The sequence below is a fragment of the Trachinotus anak genome, unplaced genomic scaffold (assembly GCF_046630095.1).
Source record: "Trachinotus anak isolate AG129_WGS33_773 ecotype Australia unplaced genomic scaffold, CSIRO_AGI_Tana_v1 ptg000022l, whole genome shotgun sequence".
Classification (NCBI taxonomy): Eukaryota; Metazoa; Chordata; class Actinopteri; order Carangiformes; family Carangidae; genus Trachinotus; species Trachinotus anak.
Window position 1 is genome coordinate 1,075,502 of NW_027273873.1, and position 9,630 is coordinate 1,085,131.

Genomic DNA, 9,630 nt, shown 5'->3' on the forward strand with positions numbered 1-9,630 from the left:
AGGGAACACTGGGCTAAGATCCATCAGGTGACACAGGCACCACAACACATGAATCTGATGTGTTAATAAGTAAATTAAAAAATGTATATATATTAAATTAATCCCAGAACAAACAATGATGTCAGAAATCTGTGATTAATGAGGAGAGAGAACCACAGCATGAAGCGGGCGGAGTCACAGCCGTCACATCTGAGAGTAACAAACAGAACGAGGGTCCACGGGACAGTAAACAGGGATAAAGTGTCCTGGCAACGCTTTGACACTGTGACACATCAGGGAGGAGATAAATCCACAGCTGAAACTGTCAGAGGGAAAACAAATATGTTAGTTGGTCGGTAAGAAACAGCTGACAAACACTGAACATCTAAAACTGCTTTAAAGAGCCATCAGCTGTTTCACCTTGTTAACGTCCACATGATGTTTCTCTATAATAAAGACAGAGATGAGCGAAATAATCAGTCGACACCATGACTGAGTGTTTCCACCTTGAACCAATCACAGTCTCATAAAAACAGATTCAGACAGTCAGGAATTCATACGTCATAGAACCTCAGGAACCAATCCTGTCAACTTGTGAGGACGGGGGGCGGGGCTAAATACACCTGAAACCTTGTCAGTACAGAGAGCCAGAGTTAGCATTAGCACAACCACTAACACTGTGTCAGCCACTGCCAGTTACAAGCTAACAAACAACATAAACAAATAAAAGATGCTAACTATGCTAACGGTTCTGATCCATTCTGTTGTTCATACCACTGAGGAGACACACTTAATGTCATTGTACAGCTGTGCAATGATAAATAAAGACAGTCTAATTCTAATGGTCATAATAACCCCGCCCCCTCCCGCTGACATAAGCAGGTCTTGGTCCTAGACCAACAAAGGATTGGTGCCGTTCTCCAACCAGTTTTCCTGAGGTGTTGTTCTGAAAGATGAGATATTTTGGTTGTGAGTAATTTAACACCTGAGTTGGTTTTATTATTATTTTAGTTTTGTGCTGATGAGGTTTCGTAGCAGCCTGGTCAGCTGCATCGTCCAATCACAGATGTCGGTCAGATTTCACTGTCCTCACTGAAGCTTCCATTGGATCCCACCTTGTTCCTCGATCCTTGATCCTCTGAACACAAATAAGAGCAGTGGAACACATGTTGTGATGGTGGACCAGCTCTGTTTGTAGGCCACATGAGAATCAAGACGTGAGGAAGGATCAGATAACGGAGATGTACCCTGGCTATGTAGAGGCACCTCTGCGTAAACCGCATACAGTGATTTCCAGAGTAGTCTGTGTGTGTGTGTGTGTGTGTGTGTGTGTGTGGGCACACAAGATCCCGTCCATGACCCAGATGCAGTTAGAGCCTGTGACTCGCGTGAACACTCGCTAAAGCTGTGTTTTCATTCTTTCAGCCAAGTACATCACATCATAACACACACCCAGCTGTACCCACAGGCTCACATTTCACTGTAAAACACATTCCTCACTGTCTTTGTGTGTGTGTGTGTGAGTGTGTGAGTGAGTGTGGGGCGAAGGAAGCAGAGTGGGTGAATGTATGAAACTGAATCCTGTGGGGTCACCGTTTGCTCCGTGACACCGACCTCATGTTGTCGGTCTGCAGGGCGACGCAGCACATGTGTGTCCTGACCTCGCTGTCACACACTTGCACTTGTAATATTATATTCATCAAATTAAATCAAACAGCAGACTGTGGGTCACTGTGGGTGTCCATGTTGTTCTGTACAATTACAATGATTCCAACAAACACAAAAGCAAATATGAAAAAGTGAAGAAGGTGTGAAGACAGTGAGTGTGATTCCATCCCGCTGTTTTTAGCACATTTTCAAACTGAGCATAAAAACCTGAGTGGAAACACTGGAAGTGTTTGTCGGCTTGGCTGTGGTGTAAAAGTTTGGATAAAGTTACTGATGTCACAAATCTGTTCGGCAAATGTAGCTGTTGCTAGCAGGCTAGCTGTCTGCTAGCTGTGGAGCACATCACGGTAATGCTAGCGTGGGCTAACGGCTGTGGTGAGGTTGGTTTTTGTTGGCTCTCGTGTCGACAGGGTAACTTCACTCAGTTGTACTTCTTGTTTTAAGATGTGTCGTATTATTGAGCTGTGGAACAGTACAAGTTGTTTCTGTAGAAATTTGTGATGATAGTTGTTGACTGGTTTGTTTACAGGTGTGTATGTCTGTGTCTAGGTGACGGTATCAGTGTAAAGGTGTATGATTAAATTTTAACCAAAATATATTTGGAAAGTGGATTTTAGAGAAATGAGATGTAATTTGTTTAGGACTGACATTGTATTGTATTTTGTTTTATGAGCATGAAAAATGTTTCCAGAGAGACTGAAACTTCACAGTCGTAGAGAATACTGAAAGAAAGCAAAAGGATGATGAAGTCAGTAAACAAAAACTGTATCACATGAGTAAATAGAGCTTTGGAGAATTCGAAACAGAAAACCACATCTGCTTGTCTCAACCGTCTTTCCTGTATTTCACGAATCATACATGTACAGCTGTTTAGAGGTGCTGCAGCCGCCACCTGGTAACACAACCAAACAAGTGACCGAGACAAAAGAACAATCGAAGAAGAAGTGAAACCACAAGACAGACTGCAGAGTCTCAGTGAATCACATCCTGTAGGATCTTCCAGATATGTGGAGCTGGCAGGGTGGAGTCGGAGCGTCCAGTGTCAGTTTGTTCTTTTGTCCTGAGGTCCGCTGCAGCTGGAAGCTGGAGACGAGCCAAAGACAAGTTTACTCATGTTCACGCTGATGTGCGGAGCCTCCTCCAAGCACAGGTCCCTGCAGAGCTGCTGTTGTAAGACTTGATGTATGGAGGGTCAAATGAGTCACGTTCAGGACTCACACAGCTCTGTAGGTGACGCTGAAGCTGTGTTGCTGACAGGGAGAACACTCTCCAGGTGTCCAACAACCAGCTCTCTGCTGGAACAGGTCAAACTCTTATTCACAGGTTCCATTAGACTTTCTCATCATCCGTCACTTTAACGCACAGGGCTGCAAAAAGTCTGTCATAATTTCTTATTTCCTAATGATAATGAGACATATCCTATTAAACAGCATTTAATTTTCAAAAACATCTGGGAGTAAGCATTGTATAGGGTGTGGAGAGAAAAGATGAACAGAGACACGTGTGGTGACTTTTCATGTGAAGCAGGTGATTTTTTTTTCTTGCTGTGACAGCGGAGGAAACTAAATCACTGCAGCCATTGTACCTGAACAGGCAAATATGAACAGTTCAATTTTACAGTATTATACAATTACAGTTAAAATATGAACAAACTATTGACAATAAGTTAAATTGAACTCAGTTGACCTGTACTCAAACTTTCCTCTGTGGATTTGAGGAGCTAAAAGCTGCAGTTCCTCTAATGACCACGAGAGTCTGGCTCCAGCAGGGAGTCAAATAATAAATAAAATGTCCAACTTTACAGCAGAAAGAAACATGTTTACAGCCTGGTACAGAAACTGTTCTGCTCTCTAGAGATCATTTCCTCCTTCATGACGACTGTACGGCTGAATTTATACAACTCACCTGTTTACATTTTATTAAGGATTAAAGTGAAGGAGAATTGAGGGCGTGGTCTCTTTGAGTGACAGGTGGGTGAACATTTTGTTTCTGTGCCACAAACCAGCATACACAGAAGTCTCAGCTCCACACACGCCCCACCTCTTTGACCATATATGGATTAGCTGGGAGTTAGGGGCGGAGTCAGTCACTGCCAAAATGGCGACAGCGGAGCAGCTCACTCTGAGCTTCAGAAACCTGAGGGTGATGTCACGGAGGCTCCGTCCATCTTTCTTTACAGTCTGTGGTTGTACAGTATTTTATTTTGTCCTTTTTGCAGATGATGCCGTTCTGACAGTTTGCTGCTCTGATGGTTTCCTGCAGGTAAACTCTCCCTTCAGTGCTGGTGCATGTGATGGTGTTCAAGCGTCTCCTTCTTGGATGAAAGAAAAAAAGTCTTGGTGCAGACTTTGTTCTGGGCTGTCGTGGTGAAGAGGGAGCTGAGTCTGACAAGACAGAAAGTAAGACAGAGAAGAAAACCTGACAGGAGAGCAGTTTGAAAAAAAGTCAAAAAACAGACAAGAATAAAGAAGTGAAAGAGGAGAGATGAGATAATAGAGCTGAGGAGGAGGAGATTAGACTGGAATTTCCCCTCAGTCACACACTGGGCTGATGTTAAACTGGGCTGATGTTTAGTCGTCCATACCTCCCAGCTGCTCTGTGACAGGCCTGGCAATGGTATGGACACACACACACACACACACACACACACACACACACACATCCATACATCATGTGAATAGTATGTGATGGTGTGTGAGTGCACTGAGCCCAGCCCATCTGATTCTGTTGTCATTGACTGGCTGCTAATGGCTAACAGATGAGCCTGTGTGTGTGTGTGTGTGTGTGTGTGTGTGTGTGTGTGTGCAGGGTGTGGACCCTCCTAGCCCTTCAGAGTATGATTAGTTTGTAATGCAAGAGCCAAATCTCACACACACACATGCAATATTATGCAACAGCTGAGCAGACCAGAGTAGAGTATCACGGCCAGAGTGTGCGTGTGTGTGTGTGTGTGTGTGTGTGTGTGTGTGTGTGTGTGTGAAGTGACCTCCTCATTATCACCACCACCATCATCATCATCATCACCATCATCTGTTCCTGGACCTGTTTGCACTGCACGTGCTCAGTGATGATGTCATGAGTACAGGAAGTGGACCCCTCCTTAGAGACGATGTCAAACCTCGACGACCGACTCGCTCACTAGTCTGACTGCTGCACCTCGCCCTGCAACCAGAGAGCCTGGGAACTGGTTTCACTGGGGTCTCACTTGGTCCATTGGTTTTACTGGAGCCCCAGTGTCACTGGTCCAATTCATATCATGTCTGTGGTTTTACTGGTTTCACTGGGTTCACTGGTTTGCTGGTGTCTCTGCTGGTTTTGCTGGTTTGACTGTTTTCATTGGTGTAATTGGATTCACTGAAACTACTGATCTTTCTGGATCCACTGGTCTCACTGGTTTTATTGGTTTCAGTGGTTTCATCCACGTGTTCACACTTGTCTTATGGGGTTAAATGGTTTCACTGGTTTCACTGGTTTAACTCTTCTCACTGGATTCACACATTTCATTGATTTACTGGTCTCATTAGGTTTATTGGTTGTGCTGGTCTATGGTTTTACTGGTCATACTGGTCTGACAGGTTTCAGTCCTGTCTGTAGTATCATGTCTTTACTGGTGACACTGTGCCTCTGGTTTCACTGGGTCAGTTGGTTTCACGTGTCTCATGACTCCTCAGACAAACATTTTATTTTATCTCTGTAGGACAGAAGGATTTTCAGTTTGTCTTTTTGACCAATAATTCAGTTACTGGTTCAAAGTTCTGGACCATTTGGGACCAGTTGGTATCCTACAGTGGGTGGATCCACATTTTACGTCTTAGAGACGTCACAAACCCTAATCAGTTCATGGTTGTGATTATTATTAAGAGGTATAGATGTTGATGTTAAGCACTTTGGCCTCATATTGCCCTGGTTTGTGATCTGGATCTGGAAGAACACGTTAACGCAGGTGGAAAACATTTAGAATGGTTTCAGTGTTGATCTTTGATCAGATCTCAGCCAGGTGGAAGTAACATGGTGGTTCTGTCATGTCCGTATGATGTTTGTATGATATATATTTATATGTGCTGAGACAATATGGCGATATGATGTTAGTGATGCCCAGATACTGACAGACGTCCACACCACTGCTGCCTCTTCTCACTCTGACATCACGTTAGCTGCTGCACCTTTTCAAAAGCTCTGACCATCATCATCATCATGTTTGTTCAGCAGTCTTGATAATTTGCACATTGAAAAATCTGCTCACAATGTTGAGAAAATCTAAATACCCTACACCCTTAATATACCCGTTCTTCATCAAACACTGTAAGACATATTACAGTATATATATATATATATATATATATATATATATATATATATATCAGACATATTATCAAAAGACATATAAGAGACATAAACATTTCCTGACATTTGCCATCAGCACATGAATATTGAACTGAATATGAGCATTACTGTTAACATGCCAGTGCATTAAAACACTTCCCAACCAGACCACAGATTACTGCACATAAATCAAAGAGTCAATTGCAGCCTCTGATCAGAGATTACAGGTTGACACACTCAGGGGAGGGTTTAAAACACACTGATAATCTGTGTTCGTCACAGACTGTTGATGTGGATGGAGTTAGCCCTCACAGACAGTCATTTTGTAACCACCCCCACATCACACTTTGCCTGCTCTCCTCTTCCACTGTGGCCTGTGGATGTATCCAGGACACCTACTGCAGTGTCGGAGAGCAGTGACAAGTCATGTGAGTATGTTCGCACATTAACTGCTGCAGACAACATGCATGCACCCAAAGGTGATGACACGAGGGTCTCCTTTCAGATAACAGGATCCTGAAGATATTTCTGTTCTGGGCACACATCAGTAATAAATAATATCTCTTTAAATTTGATAAGCTAATCTCCTCTGGACTTCAGGCCCAGGTTTTTGGTTGTGGTGTAAATCTCCTCCTCCAGCTGGGAGGAGAAAAAAGCTAAATCAAGCTGGGACTCTGCACCTCACCTCCCACATCACCATTAATTAAAAGGGGCACAGACAGAAAGAACATCAGCTCCTCCTCTCTGGGAAAAGTGTTGAATTAATCTAACTATACAGACATCAGAGGATTTTTACAGTCTTGGTGAAACCTTCTGATTCACCAGTGAAGAACGGGTTTCGTAACAGAATCCAGGGCAGAGTTTAACTTGCTTGAAAGTCAAATAAGCATCAAATGAGGTCTCTTCTGATGAACGTCTCATTTCACACGTTCCACGCGTTCCGCACCTCAGTTATTTGCATCCTAAAGGGACAGTTAAATATTTCGGGAAATGTGCTTTTTCTTGTTCTTTTTGAGTCTCGTGTCTGCATGTTCAGTACACAGCTGTAGTCAGTGTGGTTGGTTTAGCTTTGTAAGCAGGAGGAAACAACTAGCCTCTGTCCAAAGGCAAAAAAAAAACTTAAAAACTGAAAACTAGCACCTGCAACTGTAACATGGCTCACAGGGCGGGTCTGCAGATGGTGTCATGGAGCTGTTGTTGACACCAGGTACACTTTAAAATTTACCTTTGAACTCATCTCAAGGAATTTAAAAGTGTTTCCCTCTGGACCCTTAAACTCCAGAGGGAGATTAAAAAAAGTCTGAGACAGTTAAAACTGATGTGTCGGTGCTGAGCTGCAGTAAATCCCCTCTGACTGACTTCACTCCGACAGGAAACTGAGCAGCTGAGGCACATTACATCAGCACATGTTTCTCGTACTGTTGTTATTGTCGAGAGTGTGGAGATCAGAAAAACTCATGAGCCAACAGACAGGACGGGCGGCTTTGTTTGAATAACACTTGTCAAAAATAAATGTTTAGAAAGAGATGTGCACAGAGAAAACTGAAAAACAGAAGAAAGTTAAATAAACATTTATCCAAACACATGATGAAGGTGAAGAGGTGCTGTAGGTGGATTTGCTTATGCTGGAAATTTCAGGTGTAAACTCTGTAAACTCTGTCTTGAAATGTTCATTTTGTTCTGTGAAATCATGGAAGATGTGATTCAAACTGAAGCACTGAAAGGAGTTGAAGTGTGAGGTCCAAGGTTTAAGTACTGAAATATTCTGATTTGTCAGTTTGTGGCTGAAATGTCAATCTATGTCCGAGACATTACAGCAACTGAAATTTAAGTTTAAGTGTAAGCACTGAAAGTAGTTAAACTGTTGTCCGATGCAGTGAAGTGTCAGCAGCAGTCAAAGTGCTGAAGACGGCAGAATTATCTTGACATGTACTTTCTGTTGCATTTTAACTGCTAATGAAAAAAAGGGGTTACAAAACAACAGAAGTGAAAGCAGTTGAAGTGCTGAAAACCATTGAGAAAACATTTGCAAGTTGAGAAATGAAAGCAGTTCAAATGTTGGTTGAGATTTCAGGTGAAGTGGAAGCAGTGTATGCACCTGTCAAATCAGCAGGTATGAAATTTCAGCAATTTAAAGTTTAGTTGAAGTGTAAGCACTGAAAGCAGTTTAATTATCATTCTATCATATTTTATTAATTTCAGTTAAAGTGGAAGAGTCAGAGTCAGTTAAGGATGTACTGGAAGCACTTGAAGTGTCAGTTGACATATAAGTACTGACATCAGTTAAAACGTTAGCTGAAATGTAAAGACTGCCTTTAAACTGTTGAAATTAGTTGAAGTGTAATTGCATGTTAGCAACTTTTAAGTTCAGTTAGAAGTTGAGTTCTCAGTTTGTATGTTGTTGTCAAAGGTAGCTGAAGAGTTAGAGCTGAAAGCAGTTAAACTGTTGGCTGGAGTGTAAGAAATGAAAGCAGTTGAAATGTCACAACCACTGACAGCAGATGAAACGTCAGTGGAAGTGCAATTGCTGAAAGCATGTGAAATTTCAGTTTACATACTGTAGGAAGATGAGGTGTCATTGTAAAGAAGAGTAACTGATGAAAGCAATTAAACTGTCAGCTAAGGTGTAAGAAATGAAAGCAATTGAACTGTCATTTAAAGAGTGAGAGATGAAAGTTAAAATGCCAGTTGAAATGAAAATGAGTAAAGCAGTACATTTTCAGCTGAAGTGCCAGAGAAAGTTGAAGTGTGCACTGTAAGCAGCTGAAAAAGGTGAAATTTCAGTTGAAAGTAGTTGAACTGCCAGAAAAGCAGTTGTAAGTGAAGCGTGTAGACTAAAAACAGTTGAAGAGTGTGCACCATTACTTAATATGACAGTTGATATATAAGCTGATTTGTAACTGGTTTAAAAGTTTAATAGTAGATTTTAAATAGTCTGATAACAAAACAGGTTGAAATTTTAAAGGCTGCATGATAAACACTGAGGATAGAGACAGAGTAGAATCGAGTAGAGTGACACCGGAGTGGAGAAAAGAGGATGAGGTATGAATTGTTCTAATCTGTTTTAAAGACTTGTTTGGAATAAACTCAAATATAAACACTCACAGCAGTTAGTCATGATTCAGTCATCAATACAGACAGATCCAGAGACACACCCTGAGAGGAGGGGGAGGAGGGGGGGAGGAAGGATGGGAGGAAGGAAGGAAGGAAGGAAGGAAGAACTGAAGGAGGGAAATAGCAGGAGGAACCAAAGGGAAAGGAACAAAGGAGGGAAAAGAGAGAGAAGCATATTATAAGAGTGATGAGGGAGTTTTGTGATGAAGGAAAGAAGATGGGTAGAGTGGTGGTAAAAGAAATGAAATATGGAAGAAAAATAAGTGAAGAAAAATAATAGTACAAGAAAATAAGAACAGAGCAAGTCAAAGAGAAAAATGAATGAAAAAAGAAAGAGTGTGAAGAGTTTGAAGGTTGGAGAGAGGAAAAACTGAAAAGGGGGATGGAGGAGGTGGTGAGGTAAAGAAAACATGCACACTGAAGAAAGATGAAGAAAAGAAGGAAAATAAAGAGGAGGGATAGAGGAGGGGCAGACAAAAGAACGACAGAGGAGGAAGAAGACGAGGAAGGTTTGGTGGTAAAATAGAAAGCTGAGAGATGAAATGC